The sequence below is a fragment of the Pinus tabuliformis genome, chromosome 1_1 (assembly GCF_031772625.1).
Source record: "Pinus tabuliformis cultivar Carrire ecotype Pingquan chromosome 1_1, CPIR1, whole genome shotgun sequence".
Classification (NCBI taxonomy): Eukaryota; Viridiplantae; Streptophyta; class Pinopsida; order Pinales; family Pinaceae; genus Pinus; species Pinus tabuliformis.
This window is the reverse complement of record NC_142297.1, coordinates 690894891-690919603: the sequence shown is the minus strand read 5'-3', so window position 1 is coordinate 690919603 and position 24713 is coordinate 690894891. Positions and strand designations below refer to the sequence as shown.

The 24713-nt window shown below is 40.9% G+C and overlaps 1 long non-coding RNA gene across 1 annotated transcript; it reads left to right on the top strand.

The window, feature by feature from the left end:
- The first annotated feature begins 16861 nt into the window (after positions 1-16861).
- Positions 16862-18184, top strand: LOC149215297 (uncharacterized). Its single transcript, XR_016250470.1, has 2 exons — positions 16862-17049; positions 17166-18184. It is a non-coding gene; the product is annotated as an uncharacterized LOC149215297 (long non-coding RNA).
- The last annotated feature ends 6529 nt before the right edge of the window (positions 18185-24713 follow it).

The following is a 24713-nucleotide window of genomic DNA, read 5'->3' as shown; positions in this document are numbered from 1 at the left end:
AATTTGAATTTAATTATGTTTTAACTTTTAACTTTTAACTTTTAAGTTTTTGAATTTTTTATTTCATTATTTTGTTGTAGATCTTTGGTGGCGAAGCTATGGTGCAAGGGTACCAAATTTGCAAAATTTGGCTATACGAATCTTGAGTCAAACATGTAGCTCTTCAGGGTGTGAGCGCAATTGGAGTGTATTTGAGAAAATACACGCCAAAAAGCGCAATAGGTATAACTTTGAACTCAAGCCTTCAGTTGAGCAATTACACTTATTGTAATTTTTAATTTTTAATTTATGACCTTCAAGTGTCAAGAGTCAAGAGTCAAGACTCATTACTTTTTTTGACACTCTTACAGGTTGGAGTTCGCACGCCTCAACGATTTGGTGTATGTGCATTACAACATCCGACTTCGAGTGAGGCAAATAGAATCACCAGTGGATCCAGATGCCATTTCCTTAGACAATATTGATGTATTGTCTCCGTGGAGGGTGGAGTCTCAGGAGCCCATATTGGAGGAGTCACCTTCATGGTTAGAGCCAGTGGCAGATGATCCATTAGAGCAGGGGTAGCAAGAGGAGGACTCGGAGTCAGAGGAGCAGCAGCACTTAGAGGAGGAGCAGGAGGAGGAGGACACTGCGGGAGCATCAGCATCAACACCATCTGCTATAGATATAGGAGAGCATAGCTCCATGCCTATCACTCATTATTTGACATTAGGTGCAGAGGCAGTGTCAGGGCCTTCTACTACTAGGGGCAGGCCTGGCAAACAGCCCATCATGTTTTCCCGTAAAAGGGGGAGAGGGCAGTGGATAGATAGCTGCTAGTTTTATTTGTTATGCTACATGTAACTCATGATGATGAGATACTTTTATTATTATATGTGATGTTATTTTGTATTGGTTCTCCACATTTGAGTCCTTGAATGGACAATTATCAGGGATTAGCACGATTTGGTATCGCCTTTGATATATCATTTCTATTTGACATCATATATATCAGTGTTTTCTTCATATTTATGTGCCAATGTGTTTATTTCATGTTGTTATTGCTTTATATGTTTAAAAATCTGAAAAAAATGAATATATTATGCATTTTTTATGCTTGCTTTTGTTGTTTAAATTCTGAACATGAAGATGTTGCTTTAAAAATTAAAATAGTTTCTTGAGTGTTTGCTGGGCACTGTATAGTTATACTCATTTAATGCCAATTTTTTGTTTTTTTTGTGCCCTAGGTTTGAATTAGTTCACTACAAATGTCAAATATGCCAAAAGCCTTGGACCCATTTTGGGAGTATGGGGAGGCTGTTGGTGGGGCAAATCAGGGATATATATCATGCAACTTGTGTAGGACCAAGATGTCAGGAGGGGTTACACGATTGAAATACCATCTGGCTAGACTCTCTGCATATGATGCAGATGTAATGCCTTGTATGGTTTCTAGTGCAGAGGTTACACAAAAAGCTCGTGAAGCAATTGCTGAACAAGACAGAAAGAAAGCTGCTAGGGAGAGGCCAATGGTCTCAGATAGATAGCTGCTAGTTTTATTTGTTTTGCAACTTTTGCTACATATAAGTTTATAACTCATGATGATGAAATACTTTTAAAGTTTTATATATGTGATGTTGTTTTGTTTGAGTCCTTGATTGGACAATTATCACTATCAGGGATCAGCAGGATATGTGATGTTATTTTGTTTGAGTCCTTGATTGGACAATTATCAGGGATCAGCAGGATTTGGTATCGCCTTTGAAGTTTGATGTATCATTTCTATTTGACATCATATATATCAATGCCTTCTTCATATTTATGTGCCAATGTGTTTAGTTCATGTTGTTATTGCTTTATATGTTTAGAAATCTGAAAAAAATGAATATATTATGCATTTTTTATGCTTGCCGATAATTTGCCGATATTTTCGCCGATATTTCCGATAAGATATTTTCCGGACCCTCGCCGATATTTTCCCGATACCGATATTATCAACACTGGTTTGATGAACCATCAAACGTAGGCAAGTGGAATCTACTCGCTGCACGGTGGGTGTCACCATCATGGTAATGCCGGTTTCCTCTGTGATTGTCGTGGGGTCTACTATCTCGCTGGAGCTGAACAAGGTCTCTGAATGAAAGGGCATCCTTGAACTCCTGCCCATAGGCCTGGCACTCTACAAAATAATTGCCCATATGGCCAGGCTCTGCCTCCTGCTAGGCTCCGACCCCCATGTCTGCTCCTAAGAACGTGGGCATGGTAGAGCGTGCAGGGGCATGCGAGGCCACCTGCTGTGCAGTATCACGCTGCTTTGGCAAATGATGGGATGCACCTGATCCCTCACCAATCTGAAAAACCCATGGGCTGTCACGTTGTCTGGCCTCTACTGCCGTGAATCTTTGCCCCATCACCTCAATCTACCTCGACAGATCCTGTACTGATTTGAGGAGCATATCCGCAAATCTCTTCCCATCCTCGTCTGCCATCGGATCCCTCTGCTCTGCGTCCACCACAGGCTCCTCCTGTTCTGCGTCCACAACTGGAACACATTCTCCCTCTCTGTAGGTGTCCTCCAACCTACACTCACTGTACCTGTATTTCCTACCTCTGTAACATATGTAGGGTTTCTCCCTCAGTGTCATAGACTGCTAGCTCCACAGGCCGAGCCAGATCTATGCTCTGATACCACTATAATATCCCTAACCCGGAATATTCCTCAAACCCCAGCAAAACTCCAACCAAATACATGCAAATGATATAATAACCGAAAAATGACAGAATAACAGTGGTACAACATATAATAATGTAAACAGGAAATATAAGCAGATTCTCAAGAACTGCACCATGAAATGCTAAGCCATTTTATTATACTGAGCAATAAAATGAGTATAGGAGGTGATCAGAAAGATGGCACCTCGACTTGCACAAGGCAAGCGAAGAAATACTCTCAGAATAACAAAGAATGACCTCTCTGCGTGGACGCTACCGGAGAACTGTCGTGCTACTGCTGCTTCTAGAAAACAAATGATGATTTGGGGCTGCTCCCCCACTCGGAAAATGCTGAAACTCTGGAATCGGGCTCTACTCAAGAAACCCAGAAAAACCCAGAAAGCTTTCTTGGAATAGTCGAACCCCGAAAATCACCCCCTTGGGGATCTGCGCAGTTCCTCAATGCTCTGCGCTGCCACTGAAGAAACCCCTCCAAAACTCTACCTGAAACTCTGCCTAAAATCCTCCAATATGCAAGGGCTGGTCCCCTGCTCAATCACCCAACATAAATCCTCCTGCAAAAACCCCAATCCAACACTATTGCCAGAAAGAACTGCGTCCCTCTCTCAGTGCTGCGCAGTCCTCCAAAACGCTGATGAAACTGCTGCTGAAATGCTGATAAAACTATTGCTGAAATGCCAATGGAAATAACTTGCCCGAGTAGGCACTCGAAGTCCCCCGGGGCTAAAGGTGAGATCTCCAAACGAAGACACCCAATGCACTAAACAGTGTTGCAGACCAGCTAAACAGCCAGCGTGCTCAGAAGTCAAAACAACTAGCTCAATATGCACATAACTGAATGATCAAAATGAGGGGGCTCCTCTCTCTTTTATAGCCTTTGCCTCTCTCAATCCCAAGGCTCACCTCTTCCTGCGTTGTTCCCCTCTTGCCATGTGTTCCTTCCCTCCTGCACAGTCTCTCCATGTGTCTGCGTGGGCTCCATTTCTGTGTCCCCCTTTGGCCCCCTTGGTTTCCCCTTTAAGTCACAACATTGTGCTACTAAGAAGTGACTTTTTATTCAAAAAGTGAGTTATGTCCCCCGTCCTCACTTTTTTATTTACAGATAACTCTAGAAGGAAAAAATTGAACAAAATTGAATATTCCAATTAGCCATGGCTAATTAGGAATATTACATTCTTTTATTATTATTAAAATAGTTAAAAATACATTGTATTACAATCCAGGCCCTCTGGCCACTTAACCAAGATTGACACCTATGCCTAGGCACATTGGCCCCACAATATATAACATATCCATATGGGCACTCAGGCCGCATATCATAGACACATAGGCACGCATCCCTGTAGTATACATCCAATTCACCGGCCTAATAACAAGTACTTATATTAACATCATGTACAGGTGTGGGGTATTGCAACAAAATTTCAATTTATTGTTCAAGTCTTTGGACTTTCATATCTAGTTATTTCCTTAGTTCTAATCTGATTCTAGAATAATGAATGATGAATTTAAATCAATGTATACAATATTTTACTATTTCTATTGCATTAAACATTTATGATGTATGAATCAATGTATTTCATTATTGAATTTGAATTTGAATCTTGTTCATAATATATATATATATATATATATATATATATATAGACACACTCACACTCTGATGTCCACCCATTCACCTAAACTTCCCTAAAATTTGGCGTCCAGGGAAACATCCCCTTACTTGTCTCCCCATTCCCACACCCCTCCATCTTGGAAACTTGGTGGAACATTGATTTATTTGGCCATGTTGACAACATATTTCCCATATGAATATTAATAACAAGAATTTTAGGATGTAATATTTACTTGGTCAAATGTATAAGTGGTCATTTGTTAATTCCTTTAGTGGTTGACTTGTGGTATCAAAAGTTGTCTTATCATGCCCCCTTTCTTTAAGGGGATGCGCTAGTGTCATGATGGTAATCTTGACTTGGTGCCATGTTAATGATCCTCTAGTCATTGACATGTGGTTGCATTGACTAAGTCACATAGTTCATGATTGTGTTCATGTTTGATGGCCATGAAGTTAGGAAGAAAATTGTTAATGCCAAATGATGTGATAAAATTTGGGACAAAGTCCAGCTGTAAGTTTGAGGAAATATAATTCTACATTTGAATTTAAATGAGTTTGATCATTGAATTTCAAACTCAAATGAATTTAATCACTATATTTAAATGAACTTATTTGGCTACCCTTGAATTTTTTCTAATTTTGAACATCATGGATTAAATTCGGCGAATGCAGTGACTTATTCTGCGTGTTAGTGTTTCTTTAGTGTTAGGGTCAAGCTTCTTCCTATGTAGGTTAGCATTTATGGCGGAGCCAACCTATGATTATTTCCCACTCGTAACATTGATGTATATGAGGTGTCTAGAAACAATTTTGATCATAAAGTCATCATGTCATGTATGATTATTTCCCGCTCTTAACATCGATGTATATGAGGTGTTTGGAAACCATTTTGATCATAAAGTCACCATGTCATGTAATCATTTGTCCACCTAATGTAATTTCCTAGGTTACTTTGAAATGATGAATGTTAGGGTGCAATGACACCTACATTTATAGTGTTATGGGTTTAGTCTTGATTATTATATGTGAGAGTTGTTGATTTCAGTAGCATCGGATGTGTTGTTGCCTCGATATTTTGTAGTGAGGCTAAGACACATGCATTCTCCAATACCCAAAAATCGTTTGGGAAAATTCCACCTAGAGATGATTTAATTCAAATAATTCTTTTTTTAAATGGTTCCCTAAGTCTAAACTTAGGAAATATGGTTAATTAAAGGGTATTAATTAAATTTGGTGTGTATCTTCTAGAATAAGACAAGGATCAACTCCCAGTTAATCTTAGCCTTTGATTATGTTTTAATCTTGTCCATTGGTGCTCGAACGAGATATTATAAGAAGGAGCTTGATGGGCACTTGGAGAACACATCGAATGAGAGATCAAAGATCGAATTTCTCAAGACTAGCAGCATTGAGTTGCCGGAGTGAGATCCAGTGATTTTCTTGTAGTGAGGGGCAGGGATAGTAGTCTGGAGGAGATTTTTCTAGATCCGGATAATGCAAAGCAGAGAGGACATAGAGCAGTTCAGTGAGACAATGCAGTACTACACAAAGGCCGCGCAGAGCTTCAGAGGGAGTTTGAAATCCAAATGGGAGAGTCGAGATCCAGTGCCAGAAGCCTGGGTGTGAGACCGGAGTGCCAGAAGGTCGAATTTCCAGATAGCAAGAGATCGGCAGAGAAGGTGACGCAGAGCCTAGCTAGTGTGGTGCAGATTTGCGTAGGACTAACATAGACGCTGCGTAGAGGCAACGTGGGGCCCGCCAACCAACCCCTCATCAGGGTCAGATTTGTCGCATCAGTGTGTAATTTTAATCACTAACTCTTTGCTAGTTTTTCTCTATATCGGATAGCCAATTTGGGCATCCAACGATTTGTACTCAGAAACTACTGCTTAATAATAAAACCCTCGGCAGTTGTATCGATTTTCCCACATTGGGTTTTTCGGGGACATTGTCCAAAAACAACTGTGTAAATGTGTGTGTTTATTTCTCTCCAGTGCTATATTTAGTTTCTACAGTATTTATTTTGTGTAGGTTGCAGTGTATGTATTTCGATATTTGTTGTAGAAAACTACAAGTAATTTGCTTAAGGAATTTAACAAATAGGAGAAATATCATCAGTTTGTTGCAGAAGGAATCGGGTCACTGATTTTTCACATGGTATTAGAGCATAGATCGTGAGTAGAAGAGCTCAGTTGCAGAAAGAAAGAGGGAGTTCGAAATTACTACAAAGGCAGATATTCGAAATCCCAGAGGCGGCGCAGTCCTTGGGCCAAGAAGGTCAAAGCTTTGAGTGAGATCGATTTCTCTGAGTGAGTCAACAGAGAAATTCGATTCTCTAGATCGAAGCTTTCCAGAGGCAGAAGGGAGCAGCGTATTTTTCCTTGCAGAGCACATCTTCAGTTGGGACACAGTTATTTTGCGGCAGTTGCTGGCAGAATAACATCAGGAGGAGAAAAATTGGGAGCAACAACTGCAGCAATGTCGGCAACAGCAGTGACAACAGTTTCTGGATCAAAGAAGGACAGCTATTGCTAGGGGAATTGTTGTCTTTGCCAAATTTTCCGCAGTGATGAAGGCTGCACGAGGATGCAAAAAGGGGAGTGTGTGGATCCCTTCCTTACGAGGCTTCAGGATGTCCGAGACCAGCTTGCTTGAGTAGGTACAGCGCCCCATCCCTTAGAGTTTGTACGATTAGCGCTGGATAGCATTTCAATGGATTGGCAAGTTTTCATCTAGAGCATCTTAGGCAAAGAAAAACTGCCAGATTGGGAATGTGTGTAGGTTGATCTGCAACAGGAGGAGATGAGGCGTGATTTGCTGAAGGCCACAATCAGTGGCAGTGGGATGAAAGTAATGAAGGAAGAGGAAGACGTGTCCCTTGCGTCAAAGGGGCAGCAGGAGAAGCGCAGAATAAAGGACATTTTGAAGATCAAGTGCTTCAGGTGTGGCTAGCTAGGCCACTACAGCGCTCAGTGTCCTCTCAGAAAGAAGGACAAAGAGGAGATGCAGGATCAGCAAGATGCATTCGCTGAGATTGACAGGTTATCCTCCAGACTGGAGGAAGAGTTTGCCATGATTGTCCTAGCAAAATATCGAGGCAAGAGCACATCCTATGCTACTGAAATCAACAACTCTCACATATAATAATCTTGGATCAAGACCTTGCTACAGGAGCCCATAGTCAGCAGTAGCAGGATGGACCAGTGATAGTTGGTGCAGTGAGGTGCCCGAGTGACAAATGCAGTAGCTAGTAGCGGTCGGATTCTGAACAGCGCAGAGCAGAGTTGGCAGATGTGCAGTTGGCACAAATCAGAGTTAGCAGCAATGTAGAGGCTTCAATGACAGCGCAAAGGCTAGTAATGGCTAGAACTCGGACAACGGATGCATCATACTGAACACAGTTGGTTCAGTATTTTGGATGCTTTTCCGTTGCAGTTGTTGCAGTTGCAGCAGCAGCAACAGCAGTTACAGAGGGTTGCAATGCAGATGCAGTGTTGGAATCAGTTCAGCTTGGCGAACAACAACACAAATGTAACTCATATCAGAGTTGCGCAGTAGTTGGTGGGCAGTAGATCCATACATCAGGAGCACAACAAGAGATGGTGCAGAGACAGAGTGATGCTTCTGTGGGTTGCAACACTAGAGCACATTCCTCGCTAAGGGGGAGTGTTGATTTTTGTAGCATTGGATGTGCTCTTGCCGCGAGATTTTGTAGAGATGCTAAGACATGTGCATTCTCCAATACCAAGAAATTGTTTGGGAAAATTCCACCTAGAGATGACTTAATTAAAATAATTAACTTTTTTTAAATGGTTCCCTAAGTCTAAACCTAATCTGGTTAATTAAAGGGTATTAATTAAATTTGGTGTGTATCTTTTAGAAGAAGGCGAGGATCAATCCCTTCCTTACGAGGCTTTAGGATGTCCAGGACCAACTTGCATCGGTAGGGACAACGCCCCAACTCTCAGAGTTTGTATGATTAGCGCTAAATAACATTTCAAAAGATTGGCAAGTTTTCGTCCAAAGCATACTGGGTAGAGAACAACTGCCAGATTGGAACGTGTGTGGACTGATCTGCACCAGGAGGAGATGAGGCGTGATCTAGTGAAGGCCACAGTCAGTGGCAGTAGTAGCAGTTGGACAAAAGAAGTGAAGGAATAAGAGGATGTGGCCCTTGCGTCAAAGGGGTAGCAAGAGCAGTGCAGAATAAAGAAGGACATTTCGAAGATCAAGTGCTTCAGGTGTGGTGAGTTGGGCCATTAAAACACTCAGTGTCCTCTCGGAAAGAAGGAAAAAGAGGAGAAGCAGGATCAACAAGCTGCATCCATTGAGATCGACAGGTTGTACTCTAGATTGGAGTAAGAGTTTGCCATGATTGTCAAGATGCCTCCACGGGTGAGGTGGGGTGATTTGGAGTTGTAGCCCCAAAGAGCTACAGGACGGGCAAGATCCTTGAGGAGTCCACCCTTGGATCAAGACCTTGCTATGGGAGCCCATAGTCAGCAGTAGCAGGATGGAACAATGACAGTTGGTGCAGTCAGGTGCCAGAGTGACAAATAAAGTAGCTAGTAGCGGTCAGATTCTGAAGAGCACGGCGCAAAGTTGGAAGTTATGCAGTTGGCACAGAGCAGAGTCAACAACAACACAGAGGCTAGCAGCAGTCAGAACTCAGACGAAGGATGCATCATACTAAACACGTTGGTTTAGTATTTTGGTTGCTTTTCCATTGCAATTGTTGCAGTTGCAGCAGCAGCAGTTAGAGAGGGTTGCAATGCAGATACAGTGTCGGAAGCAGTTCAACAGGACCAACAACAACGCAAATGTAACTCATATTAGAGTTGCGCAGTAGTTGGTGGGCAGTAGAATCATACATCAGCAGTGCAATAGGAGATGGTGCAGAGACAGAGTGATGCTTCAGTAGGTTGCAACACTAAAGCACATTCCTTGCTAAGAGGGAGTGTTGATTTTTGTAGCATCGGATGTGCTCTTGCCTCGAGATTTTGTAGAGATGCTAAGACATGTGCATTCTCCAATACCAAGAAATCGTTTGAGAAAATTCCACCTAGAGATGGTTTAATTAAAATAATTAACTTTTTTTAAATGGTTCCCTAAGTGTAAACTTAGGAAATCTAGTTAATTAAAGGGTATTAATTAAATCTGGTGTGTATCTTCTAGAAGAAGAGAAGGATCAACTCCTAGTTAATATTATACTTTGATTATGTTCTGTGCTCCAACGAAAGATTATAAGAAGGAGCTTGATGGGCATTTCTAGAACACATCGAATGAGAGATCAGAGAACGAATTTCTCAAGAGTAGCAGTGTTGAGTTGCCGGAGTGAGATCGAGTGATCTTCTTGCAGTGAGGGGCATGAATAGTAGTCCAGAGGAGAGTTTTCCACATCCGAAGAGTGCAAAGAAGAGAGGGCATAGACCAGTTCAATGAGGCAGCGTAGTGCCACGCAGAGGCAAACCAGAGCTTTAGAGGGAGTTCGAAATCCAACTGGGAGAGTCGAGATCCAGTGCTAGAAGCTAGGGTGTGACACCGGAGGGCTAGAAGGTCGAATTTTCAGGTAGCAGGAGATCAGCAGAGAAGGTGACACAAAGCCCAACCAATGTGACACTGATCTGTGTAGGATTGATGCAAACGTTGTGCAGAGGCAACGTTGAGCCCACTACCAGCCCTTGATCAATGTCAAATCTCCTGAATCAGTGTGATATTTTTCTCACTAACTCTTTGCCATTTTTTCTCTGTATCGGATAGCCAGTTTGGGCAGAGCAGCTCATATCAAAGTTGTGCAGTTGTGATGGGCAGAGCAGCCATACATCAGCATGGATATTATAAGAAGGAGCTTGATGGGCACTTGGATAACACATCGAATGAGAGATCAAAGATCGAATTTCTCAAGAGTAGCAGCATTAAGTTGCCGGAGTGAGATCCAGTGATTTTCTTGTAGTGAGGGGCAGGGATAGTAGTCCGGAGGAGATTTTTCCAGATCCGGATAATGCAAAGCAGAGAGGGCATAGAGCAGTTCAGTGAGACAATGCAGTACTACACAAAGGCCGCGCAGAGCTTCAAAGGGAGTTTGAAATCCAGATGGGAGAGTCGAGATCCAGTGCCAGAAGCCTGGGTGTGAGACCGGAGTGCCAAAAGGTCGAATTTCCAGATAGCAAGAGATCAACAGAGAAGGTGACGCAGAGCCTAGCTAGTGTGGCGCAGATTTGCGTAGGACTAACATAGAAGTTGCGCAGAGGCAACGTGGGGCCCGCCAACCAACCCCTCATCAGGGTTAGATTTGTCGCATCAGTGTGTAATTTTAATAACTAACTCTTTGCTAGTTTTTCTCTATATCGGATAGCCAGTTTGGGCATCCAATGATTTGTACTCAGAAACTACTGCTTAATAATAAAACCCTCGGCAGTTGTACCGATTTTCCCACATTGGGTTTTTCGGGGACATTGTCCAAAAACAACTGTGTAAATGTGTGTGTTTATTTCTCTCCAATGCTATATTTAGTTTGTGCAGTATTTATTTTGTGTAGGCTGCAATGTATGTATTTTGATATTTGTTGTAGAAAACTATAAGTAATTTGCTTAAGGAATTTAACAAATAGGAGAAATATCATCAGTTTGTTGCAGAAGGAATCGGGTCACAGATTTTTCACATGGTATCAGAGCATAGATCGTGAGTAGAAGAGCTCAGTTGCAGAAAGAAAGAGGGAGTTCGAAATTACTACAAAGGCAGAAATTCGAAATCCCAGAGGCGGCGCAGTCCTTGGGCCAAGAAGGTCAAAGCTTTGAGTGAGATCGATTTCTCTGAGTGAGTCGACAGAGAAATTCGATTCTCTAGATCGAAACTTTCCAGAGTCAGAAGGGAGCAACGTATTTTTCCTTGCAGAGCATATCTTCAGTTGGGACACAGTTATTTTGTAGCAGTTGCTGGCAGAATAACATCAGGAGGAGCAAAATTGGGAGCAGCAACTGCAGCAATGTTGGCAACAGCAGTGACAACAATTTCTGGATCAAAGGACAGCTATCGCTAGGGGAATTGTTGTCTTTGCCAAATTTTCCACAGTGATGAAGGCTACACGAGGATGCAAAAAGGGGAGTGTGTGGATCCCTTCCTTACGAGGCTTCAGGATGTCCGAGACCAGCGTGCTTTAGTAGGTACAACGCCCCAGCCCTCAGAGTTTGTACGATTAGCACTGGATAGCATTTCAATGGATTGGCAAGTTTTCATCTAGAGCATCTTAGGCAAAGAACAATTGCTAGATTGGGAATGTGTGTAGGTTGATCTGCAACAGGAGGAGATGAGGCGTGATCTGCTGAAGGCCACAATCAGTGGCAATGGGATGAAAGCAATGAAGGAAGAGGAAGACGTGTCCCTTGCATCAAAGGGGCAGCAGGAGCAGCGTAGAATAAAGGACATTTTGAAGATCAAGTGCTTCAGGTGTGGCTAGCTGGGCCACTACAGCGCTCAGTGTCCTCTCAGAAAGAAGGACAAAGAGGAGAAGCAGGATCAGCAAGATGCATTCGCTGAGATTGATAGGTTATCCTCCAGACTGGAGGAAGAGTTTGCCATGGTTGTTCTAGCAAAATATCGAGGCAAGAGCACATCCTATGCTACTGAAATCAACAACTCTCACATATAATAATCTTGGATCAAGACCTTGCTACAGGAGCCCATAGTCAGCAGTAGCAGGATGGACCAGTGATAGTTGGTGCAGTGAGGTGCCAGAGTGACAAATGCAGTAGCTAGTAGCGGTCGGATTCTGAACAGCGCAGAGCAGAGTTGGCAGCTGTGCAATTGGCACAAATCAGAGTTAGCAGCAATGCAGAGGCTTCAATGACAGCGCAAAGGCTAGTAATGGCCAGAACTCGGACAACGGATGCATCATACTGAACACAGTTGGTTCAGTATTTTGGATGCTTTTCCGTTGCAGTTGTTGCAGTTGCAGCAACAGCAATTAGAGAGGGTTGCAATGCAAATGCAGTGTTGGAAGCAGTTCAGTAGGGCGAACAACAACGCAAATGTAACTCATATCAGAGTTGCGCAGTAGTTGGTAGGCAATAGATCCATACATCGGGAGCACAACAAGAGATGGTGCAGAGACAGAGTGATGCTTCTGTGGGTTGCAACACTAGAGCACATTCCTCGCTAAGGGGGAGTGTTGATTTTTGTAGCATCGGATGTGCTCTTACCTCGAGATTTTGTAGAGATGCTAAGACATGTGCATTCTCCAATACCAAGAAATTGTTTGGGAAAATTCCACCTAGAGATGATTTAATTAAAATAATTAACTTTTATTAAATGGTTCCCTAAGTCTAAACCTAATCTGGTTAATTAAAGGGTATTAATTAAATTTGGTGTGTATCTTTTAGAAGAAGATGAGGATCAATCCCTTCCTTACGAGGCTTTAGGATGTCCAGGACCAACTTGCATCGGTAGGGACAACGCCCCAGCTCTCAAAGTTTGTATGATTAGCACTAAATAACATTTCAAAAGATTGGCAAGTTGTCGTCCAAAGCATACTGGGTAGAGAACAATTGCCAGATTGGGAACGTGTGTGGACTGATCTGCACCAAGAGGAGATGAGGCGTGATCTAGTGCAGGCCACAGTCAGTGGCAGTAGTAGCAGTTGGACAAAAGAAGTGAAGGAAGTGGAGGATGTGGCCCTTGCATCAAAGGTGCAGCAAGAGCAGTGCAGAATAAAGAAGGACATTTCGAAGATCAAGTGCTTCAGGTGTGGTGAGTTGGGCCATTACAACACTCAGTGTCCTCTCGGAAAGAAGGAAAAAGAGGAGAAGCAGGATCAGCAAGCTGCATCCATTGAGATCAACAGGTTGTACTCTAGATTGGAGTAAGAGTTTGCCATGATTGTCAAGATGCCTCCATGGGTGAGGTGGCGTGATCTGGAGTTGTAGCCCCAAAGAGCTACAGGATGGGCAAGATCCTTGAGGAGTCCACCCTTGGATCAAGACCTTGCTATGGGAGCCCATAGTCAGCAGTAGCAGGATGGAACAATGACAGTTGGTACAGTCAGGTGCCAGAGTGACAAATACAGTAGCTAGTAGCGGTCAGATTCTGAAGAGCACGACGCAGAGTTGGAAGTTATGCAGTTGGCACAGAGCAGAGTCAACAACAGCGCAGAGGCTAGTAGCAGTCAGAACTCAGACGACGAATGCATCATACTGAACACAGTTGGTTTAGTATTTTGGCTGCTTTTCCATTGCAATTGTTGCAGTTGCAGCAGCAGCAGTTAGAGAGGGTTGCAATGCAGATATAGTGTCGGAAACAGTTCAATAGGGCCAACAACAACGCAAATGTAACTCATATTAGAGTTGCGCAGTAGTTGGTGGGCAGTAGAGTCATACATCAGCAGTGCAATAAGAGATGGTGCAGAGACAGAGTGATGCTTCAGTAGGTTGCAACACTAAAGCACATTCCTTGCTAAGAGGGAGTGTTGATTTTTGTAGCATCGGATGTGCTCTTGCCTCGAGATTTTGTAGAGATGCTAAGACATGTGCATTCTCCAATACCAAGAAATCGTTTGAGAAAATTCCACCTAGAGATGGTTTAATTAAAATAATTAACTTTTTTTAAATGGTTCCCTAAGTGTAAACTTAGGAAATCTAGTTAATTAAAGGGTATTAATTAAATCTGGTGTGTATCTTCTAGAAGAAGAGAAGGATCAACTCCTAGTTAATATTATACTTTGATTATGTTCTGTGCTCCAACGAAAGATTATAAGAAGGAGCTTGATGGGCATTTCTAGAACACATCGAATGAGAGATCAGAGATCGAATTTCTCAAGAGTAGGAGTGTTGAGTTGCCGGAGTGAGATCGAGTGATCTTCTTGCAGTGAGGGGCATGAATAGTGTCCAGAGGAGAGTTTTCCACATCCGAAGAGTGCAAAGAAGAGAGGGCATAGACCAGTTTAGTGAGGCAGCGTAGTGCCACGTAGAGGCAAACCAGAGCTTTAGAGGGAGTTCGAAATCCAACTGGGAGAGTCGAGATCCAGTGCTAGAAGCTAGGGTGTGACACCGGAGGGCTAGAAGGTCGAATTTTCAGATAGCTGGAGATCAGTAGAGAAGGTGACACAAAGCCAACCAATGTGACACAGATCTGCATAGGATTGATGCAAATGTTGTGCAGAGGCAGCGTGGAGCCCGCTACCAGCCCTTGATCAGTGTCAGATCTCCTGAATCAGTGTGATATTTTTCTCACTAACTCTTTGCCATTTTTTCTCTATATCGGATAGCCAGTTTGGGCATCCAATGATTTGTACTCAAAAACTACTGTTTAATAATAAAACCCTCAGCTGCTGCACCAGTTTTCCCACATTGGGCTTTTCCAGGGACATTGTCCAAAAACAACTGTGTAAATGTGTATGTGTTTATTTCTCTCCAGTGTTGTATTTAGTTTCCGCAGTATTTATTTTGTGTAGGCTGCAGAGTATGTATTTCGATATTTTCTGTAGAAAACTGCAAGTAATTTGTTTAAGGAATTCAACAAATAGGAGAAATATCATCAGTTTGCTGCAGTAGGAATCGGGTCATCGATTTTTCACAGGACTTACTACAATCCTAATACCTCTTTGCCTCTGTCTCTTCGTTTTGGTTTTGTCATTTAAACTTCACTCCTATCGTATTTTCATTGTTATCTTTCTTCATGTCCTGTAAGTCTAGTCTCAGTGCAGATTGAAGAACTAGATCTCAGTTGTATGTGATTGCCTCTATGTATCTGAATCTTATCAGACATAAAATAATCTTGAAGACAGTCTCAATATGCAGAGGATTAACTCTAAAGTTAAAACATCTTCTGTACAACTATCGTAGGGACTTTCTACTTGTAATGAACAATCTGGACTATTGTAATTGTCAATATTTCAGAATATTCCTCATTTGAAGGCGGTACACTTGGTTCACAAATTTATGATCGATATATAGAGATGCTGCATTTAAATTTCACATTGACCTGAACAACAGCATTTCTGGTGCCATTTTTTTATAAAATGAAGCCAATAGCACTTATTCATGAGAACTAAAATGGGTTGGATTAAAGTACAATTTGGTCACGGAGTGGACATTAGGTCTTCAGCATGCTTCCATGTTTTAAATATGTACATTTTCCTAAGCACAACATGAAATTTAAGGGAAGATGGTCTCTAAAATTAGTGGAACCAGATGAGACTTATAGGAATATGCAGGCGAGAATGGGAAGGATTGAATTACAATCTGGTCACTAAGTCGAAGGTAGGTTTTCTGCATGCTTCCAGGTTCTAGATACGTACTCTTTTCTGAGCACAAGATGAAAGTTAAGAGAAGATTCTCATTAAAATTAGTGGAATCTGATGAGATGTCTAGGAATATGCAGGTCGGGATGGGATGGATTGAACTATACCCTGGTCACTAATTGGAAGCTAGGTGCCTCCCCATGCTTCCAGGTTATAAATATGTAGTCTATTCTGAGCACAAGAAGAAAAAGGGTATTTCAAAATTTATGTTCTACATACATACATAGATGAGGGAAGATGCTCATTGAGATTAATGCAATCCATGACAATATGTAGAGATTTGGTTCGCTCATACCATTTTGATTCCATTTATGTGCAACATCCAGATATTGAATAGCATCCTTTTGCAAAGATGGATTTAAAAATGTACCTCCAATGGAGTCATAAACAGATGCAAGGTACAACATATATATTATGGTAGCCAATGAGAGTAACTGGCCCAGAAAATGCCGTTTGAACAATTTTTTTGGCCATAGTCAGCAGAACTGTAGCAATGAGATGGCTCTTTCAGACTTCAATTAGTCGACTCGCAGTTTCTCCTTTTTCAAGTTAGCTCAGTGGATTACCGATTTACATTTCGTTTAGCATTATGATGTTGATATTTGGTGCCTTGGCATTTTTTTCTTCTTTCTTAATGATTATCAGCCATAGCCCTTGGGCCAGATTTCTATCTGTTGGTTTGTTACCTTGTTTTGGTTCTATCATTTTTCTATCTTTGCGAAGATGGTTATTATGGTATATACTTAATGGTTTGAAATGCGTGATTGAGTTTGCTTTACTGTGAAATTCTTAAAAACTTGTGACTACATCCTGGCTATATTTTTCCCTGCTCCTCAGAGAGTGGCCAAAACTCAATATGTAAGCTAACTGCATTCAGTGAGTGTACCTCAAAAGTAAAGAAAAAGCACACACAAATATAACTTGAATTATTATGATGCTTTCTATTGCCAACAAATAAAGAAGTGATCCAGCTAATTCATAGCACAAATTCCACCTGCCATGATGTTTCTGAAGACAGCCATCCAGTACTGTTTAATGACATGCTATGTTTGTGTTTATGATTACAGTGTGCCTGTTTACTTAACCATCTCTTAATTGATGAACAAGCAGAGGAGCTTGATGATTCTATTCGTAACTAATAGAATTGAACATGACATTTACCATGACCATTTTTTATAGATGATTCGAATTTAAATTGAATTCATATGCGGGATCATTAAGTGCCACTTTGTGAGGGACGGTCAAGCAAATCTAGGATTTATAATGAGTCCAGCATAGAAGCTTCCAGTCATAAAAATGGTGTCTCACACAGACTTCTGAGTACATTTTCGGAGTAAGCAATCAAATACAAAATTTTACCAGGAGAGATTATGCATGCCAGAGATCGTCTTAATTTGAAATTTAGAGCATCATCACTTTTGAGCAACAGGTCAGCTAAACCGTTTGATAGAATGTAGTTATCTTGTTTGTGCTGGCAATACAGCGCAGTGCCTATTTCATCAATGTAACAATTTTTTATTAACATGGGAAATAATGACTATGCAGGTCAGCAGGATGAGAAGCATTCCCTCAGCTGAAACAAGAGTTGATAACTATGCTGCAATTGATGAACAGATCTATTTTACTGATGCAGAAAGCCAGCCAGCTGATGTAAGAAACTTGCTGGCTTCCAGGATTAGTGCGTCTGAGGAATTCATGGAATAGGACTTTTCATTGCGGAGTGGCTCAGAGCCACCAGCGCTTACAAAGATGGCCATTTGCAGCTTGCAGAGAGAAGCTTTTATTCCAAGGTCAACCAAAGTCAAAGATTCTGGAAATGAAAATGTAGAATCAGATCTGGAGGGTTGCACTGTTTGTTTGGAACAGCTTTTGCCTGGGGAACAAATTATATGCCTTCCATGCATCCATAGGTTTCACATTGGCTGTCTGACTGAAGGGCTTATAATTTGTGGAGAATGCCTATATTGCCAGGAAATTGTGCATTTGGCATCAGCATGATCATGTAGGATAACTTGAGTTAGAGCATCATCCATTGTGACCACTTCTGTGAATAGGATAAATGTAACTAGGAAAAAAAATTATTTCCAGGAAAGCAGTTATTTTTTGGAAGGTCAAAATCCCACTGAAAATTGAAGCCACGGCACCTTAAAAAATGAAACTCTTCTCTTCATGTTGTTTATCAAATCTGTGTATGTTAGGGTCAAATTTGAAGGTATGCAAAATTTTCGTAATTCCCATTTCTGCTGGAATACTATGAATACTTGACATACTCTTGGGTTCTCTCTAGTGGAGGTTAACATAATTTCTGTCTTATTCCAAAAATTTCACAGCAACAGGCTTTTCTGGAGAAGGATGTAGCACTATCATTTTTATTATAAGAGTTACGAAAATGTAGTAAATAATAATGCAACGACCTTATTGTCAGCACTTTTTCTGACTTGAGGTCAAGGGTGATATTTTAGACTACAGACCTGTACTAGCTGATAAAGAGGTGTATGATTTATCATGCATTACTTTTAAGTTCAATGTATGATACACCTGCCAGCGTTTGACCTTAACCTACATATGACAACCACCATGAATTATAAAACTGTGCCTACCAATTAAGAATACTGTTTCTTTTTATCACAAGGTATGTTTGATTGTTGAACAACTCCCTCCTTTTAGTTTAGTCTATTTTGGACGCAGAAACACCATGGGAGGTCTCATGTTTTTGCGTTTAGTAAAATGTAATTGTTTAAGAAATCTTTTGTGTTTTGTTTTTGGTAATTAGGAATGCTCAATAAGTAGTAAAACGAAGTAACTTGCATCTTCAACAATATCTAATCTCTTATGATACCAAAAGACCATGTAATGTTTTCTAGTCGAAATAAAATGCAAATGCCCGTGCGCTGTGATAAATAAAATAAATTATGACGGCCCAATTTTGTGTTGAATGGGCTATACGGTAGCCTTAGAGTAGAATATCTCTATGGATATTAAACCACAGTTATAGAATAAGTTATAATATATATCCCATTTGGTGGAAGCAATGGGTTAAACATAAATCTTAAGGTTATAAATAAGGCGACTAGGTGAATTTAATCTGGAAACCATTTATTTCACATGCAAGAGATGAATTCATAAGGAATCAATGAGTTCTAAATAGGACCTCCAATAACCAAAATCCCCGTTATAATATATATCCCATCTGGAGGAAGCAATGGGTTAAACATAAATCTTAAGGTTATAAATAAGGCCACTAGGTGAATTTAATCTGGAAGCATGCAAGAGATGAATCCATAAGGAGTCAATGAGTTCTAAATAGGACCTCTTGTTTTATAGGAGTTATGCGGGGATTTTGGTTATTGGAGGTAGCTGGTGGGAGACTAAACTGTGGTTGACTGCACGTCTAAGCTGCCCTTGGATATTATGGGTGTCTGTTGCCATTATGCCTTCTTTGGGAAGTCTTTGTCCTGCGTTGATTGTTTTAGTTATATGATATCAGACTACAAACTTTTTTTTGGCCAATATTTATGTATGTTCTTCTATACGTGTTCAATTTTGGAGGTTCTCTATGCGGAATAACTAGCATTTAGTTGTTTTGGGTGCTGAACTAATTGCTGATAAGTATTCTCTAATCTGTTTGTTTAATTTACTGTTGTAATCAATGAAGTTACTGCTGTTGTGGAATCTACTTTCATCACAGTTTAATCTACTGCTGTTTGTATATCACTGTTAAACTTGGCCTAACTACGCTTTCTGTTGTGGTGCTATTTATCAGTTGCTCCTATAGTCTTACCATCTATGACGATTTGGACTCATGACAGTGGTATCAAATCCACTTTCTTGGTCTCGTGGGAGGAACACCAGTGATGACAGGCATGACAGACTTCTGTAGATGCAGAAAAGTTACAAAGGAGCGGTGGAGCCTCTGTTAGCCCTCATTGATTAATGTGCAAGCTTATTGGAATCTTATAATAAATAATCTTTTGAAATATAAGCATTTTAGAATTTGTTCGGCTATATTAAGAAGATCAAAGAAGGTGGTTTTTGGAGCTCAAGGTTTCTATAGAGGAGAGTATTACTGTTAGAATGTCGATGTTAATTCCCATATTCATGATTCACTATGTGAGTCTAATGTAGATAAGGTAGCTTATGTGACAGAAGATTGTGGTTTCTATCATGGCTTTCGAAATTAATGACTGAGGCCCACAAGATATCTTTGCTTCCAAGAGTGATATTGTAAGTTATTGTAGCTTTGGCTATGGAGAGTTCCATCCTGTACAGTTACAGATTGCTTACAACCTGAAGACAATCCAACAGAATGACGATGATTTATATTCACGAGGCAAGGATAATACAATGGGAGGAAGTCTCTGGTACAAGATCATTCTTTTTCAAAAATCTTAGCTCTTTAAATGGAAAATGTTTTGAAAATTTACATGGCTAAACAATTTTATATATACACTATCGGTGTACAATTATTAAAATGGTTTTCTTTGCAATCAGCAAAATGCTCACTTGCAGAAAAATGGCCTCATGTACTGCGCATGCTTTAGTGATCACATGTCTACTATTATAAGGTGTCCTCGAAGATATCTGGATGGAGGTCGACCGAACTGCTAGCTGCAATAACAGGTGGTATTGTGAGGGACTTTATTGGATTTGACTATGTGACTAATGGCCTTTCCATCTGCAACATGCATTGGGTGGATGGTTGCGTTGATGGAGCTAAACTTTGCGGCTATCTAAGGGGCTATTATATGCTCTGGTGCTTCTTTGCCTTATCCAAGGTACTTATACAAATGGAAACCGTAGTTAGCCCCAAGGAACTGTTGTAGAGGAATGTCATTTTGCACTTTTTAAATACTTTTTCTGTCTTGGGAAGGTGGCCAATACAATTGCAACCCAATGTTCCTCAACTCAAGTGGAGGAAGCAGACATGGAACCCCACCTGGAGGTCTTATATTCTACCTAAAACCTGATTTTTCTCCTTGATAAAAGAGATCTGAAATTTCTGTGGCCCATAATCAGAAAACTTTCTTATTGCCAAGAATAATTGATCATCCTGGAAGCAATGATAGCCAATAATAACCTTTAGTTTTGGATGGATGTGACATTAAATTGCTTCTATCAGAGTAAATGCAAAAGAAGTTAAGATGGATGTGACATTAAATTGCTTCTATCAGAGTAAATGCAAAAGAAGTTAAGGATGTGGATGTTTTTAGTGAACTGCACACTACCAAGAATAATTGATCATCCTGGAGCAAAGTTAAGGATGTTTTTAGTGAACTGCAGACTGCCAAGAATAATTGACCATCCTGGAAACAATTGCAGCCAATAACCATTAGTTTTGGATGGATGTGACATTAAATTGCTTTTTATCACAGTAAATGGAAAATAAGTTAAGGATGCTTTTAGTGAACTGCACAATATTTCACATTATTTGCATTGGAAATCAAGATGTATCAACATAACACATCTTCTGAGGATATAATGTGAAGAAAAAGGCTTTCACAAGATTGCTTTATAACAAGATTGTTCACAAGTACTTCAAAAATTACAAAATAACTTTGATAAAATGCTAATTCATATGTCATTTTCTAATCGAGATCTAATAGAGCATGGGCATCAAGAATTCGTGCTATCTATTGTTCTTGGTTGTAGGCCAATTATTAGTAGATATGATAAGTTTCTAACATGATTAAGACATCAAGCTTCAATATATGTTTTGTGATGTATTTGGCTTGTTTTTTTTAATAATTGGGTTCTTTTTACGAGCTTAGGATTTTATTTTCTTTGCTACTAGGCCTCTGTGTTGTATAAGGTTTCCCCGAATTTCCAGAGCTGAAAACATTACAAAGCAATTTTTATGTCATCACACATAACTATAGTATACTATTCCTTAACATTTTTTTCCATGTAACAAAACACCTCACCCTCCAGCTGATAAGCAAGGGTAGGATATTTCATAGGATTCGTGAATGTACAACAAGTTTCAAAGACATGGGTTCAACATGTCACTTGTGGAAATAAAACCTATATGGGGAAGATAACAATTGTTACTTCCAACCACCCAATATATATATATATATATTCCATGAGAAATATCTTTATATTCTATATGAGAAATACAAGTAATATTCATTATGAGCTCAACTTGTCTCATATAGGAATTGAACTCAAGTGGAGAGGATAACAATATTTCTTTTAACCACTCATGCTAAGCACAATTGACATGCTAATCCTCAACATGTGTGGATAAATTTTAAAAATTAAAATTAAAACACATGATCTCATCAAATAAAAGTAACATAAATATAATATGAAATACTCATCATAGCAAAATCTATATATTGGTAATTACTGGCCAATAGAGCATTCACCACTTAACTACAAATAGTCTTGTTTGAATGCCATGTTGAGTTGAGGCTATGTTATATAAAAATTTAGTATTTTGTAAACGATTTAGCTAATTAGGTCACACAGCATGATCAGAGATCACGCCCGGGCCTCTCACCTTGTAAACGTAAACGGTCAATTTATATTCATTATTAATAAATACATATTTTTATGTCAATTGCATTGGTTTGTCTACACCATCTGGTATGTCTACACCATCTGGTATCAGAGCAAGTAGCTCCTCGGCTCATTGTTGTGCAGTCACGAATTTTTAGCTTTCACAAACACCTCTGCTTGCTATTTCTCCGCTCAACTGCATTCATTCCTGCTTCGTTGACAGCATCCCCTGTCGTGCGCATCCATCATGCCTTCCGCCGTCAACAATGGGTTCACGTTGATTGTTGTTCCTACATTCTTCGTTGTTGTGCTACCGTGACCCTGTTGACCCCTCCAATTTTCCAATCCATTCACATACTTGTTCGTTGTTTTTACCTCCCCATTTTTTTCCTCCGTTGTCAAGCCTTCCAGGTTTCTTCGACTTCCTTCCACCCAGAACCCTGTCCCTCTCCACTTAATGTCAATACGAAATATATAGTTTATATCTATAGTTCAATTAATTAAATTTTAATTGATTAATATATAGTTTATGACTATACATAAATTAACTTTAATTAATTATTATATAGTTTATAACTATATAATTTATTATCCTAGATGCGGGTGACAATGGAGGACAGTGAGGTGGCTGCCAACTGGGTTGGCGTGTGGCGAGACCACATGGCCTCCCGCAGGGCGGCACAATGGTCCAAAAATGGCATTAACCATCGCCATAAATGCACCTCAAGTGAGCGTTGCCACCATTCTGTTAACCGCCATCAACCTCGGCTCAAGGCAAACATGAACTCTCGGGAAAATACCACCTCTGCTCCTGCCAATCCTCCCCTGCAACCTCGGCCCCTGCAATGCCTCTGCCCTCATGTAGTGATAGCACCCAGCTCCCGCACAACCACTGGGAGACGCTGTAATATTTATTGTTGTATTGATTTTGGCTCAGGCATCCACTTCACCCACAGCCTGAATTATCAATTTATCATCCCTTCGGCCCTGGTTGCTCATCCCTCTGCTGAATTGCCTGCTAGCTCCACTGTGACGCTGCATCCCATTGTGCCCAATTCTGAACGAAACTCGCCTCCAATTGCAGATAGCATGGTGTGACATAGGATGCACAGCCGTAGGGGTGGGAACCGAGGGAGCCTGAGTCGCTCCCAATGCTCTTCTGCTTCGGAGACCACTTCCTCTCTCACTGAGCAGAACACTGGTCGCTACCCAAATACGCACAGTGGCAGAGGTCGCTTCCACTCAGTGGCCTCTGCAAAGCCTCCCAGCAGCTTCCCCTCCACTTCTGGCCCATCTCCCCGAAGCACTCCGCGCACTCCTCAACTGCATTCCCAGTATGCCCAATTCACCTTCCGCTCTGCCCTGAACAAGCCCCTCATCACGGCCACCATAACCATTAGCTTTCAAGAGGAAAAGCAAAGCTCTGAGGCACAAGACTCCGAGGTTGGAGGACGATTCATGGCAGCTGAGGAGCAAGGAACAATGGGAGGTGGTCGAACCAAAGCAATGGAGCTCTCGAACACTGTTGGTGGCGGGCGCACCACAGCAGGGAGCAGCCAAACCAGAGCCAAACCGGAACTGGCTCAGACGAGTCTTCAGGGCGCAGAGGAGTGGAGCCAGGAGCAGCAGACCAGACGCGCAGGAAAGGAGGTGAACGAGGCTCCGAAAATGAACTGGGTAATAGACAAATACTGCTGCCTCATCGAGGAAGAACAATCGAAGTTGCAGGCTGGAAACACGGAGACTTCGTGCTAGCAAGTGGCGACATGGACGAGTACAGATGCTTCATCGTGGAGGAGCACCCTCCGTCACCACCACGTACCTAGCCCGCCACCTCGATGCTGTGTGTTAGCCGCCTGGTCTGCCACCTTGCTGCCACTCAACGTGCCACGTGCTTGCCTTGTAGACTGCCACTTAGCATGCCACGTGTCTCAAGTTCTTTGGGACTTTGTTTCTTAGTTTTCTGTTTTCAATGGGTTTTAGGGGAAAATCTTAAAATTTTAGGCTCTTCAGTTGGGTTTACTTTTTTTAATCTCCTCAAACACAATGATACAAAACTGGATAGTTTGTTGGTTTCCCCTACGTGGGCAGCAAGCTATTTTTTTGAAACACTTTGGTAACGAACTAGTTTCCCTTCTGGGCAGTTCAATTCTAAATTTTTTTCTGGTTGATGCCTTTTCTCTGGCATAGATAAGTACAGGCTTCGGCCTCAGTGTATGATACTCTTTTTACATTAATAGATTTAGTATAATTTAGAAAAAAAAATCTATATAATTTATTAATATTTTAAAAAATATATTATTATTAAAAAAAAAAAATTAAGGAAGAAAGCTTAAACTAGCGGACAAATATACACCCCCACAAACCCGTTCGATGTCGTCAATGACAATGACCGATTTCAGCGAAAAATTGATTGATCTTGAGAGTACGATTACTAGCCATTCTGATAATTTTAACCAAAAATTTATCAATCTCAAGAGTAAGGTTACCAGACATTCCAACAATATCAAGAAGCTTCAAGATACTACAAATCAGATTGAAAAATAGTTCGGACAAAACCATACCGAATCCAAAATAAATCATAATCAGACA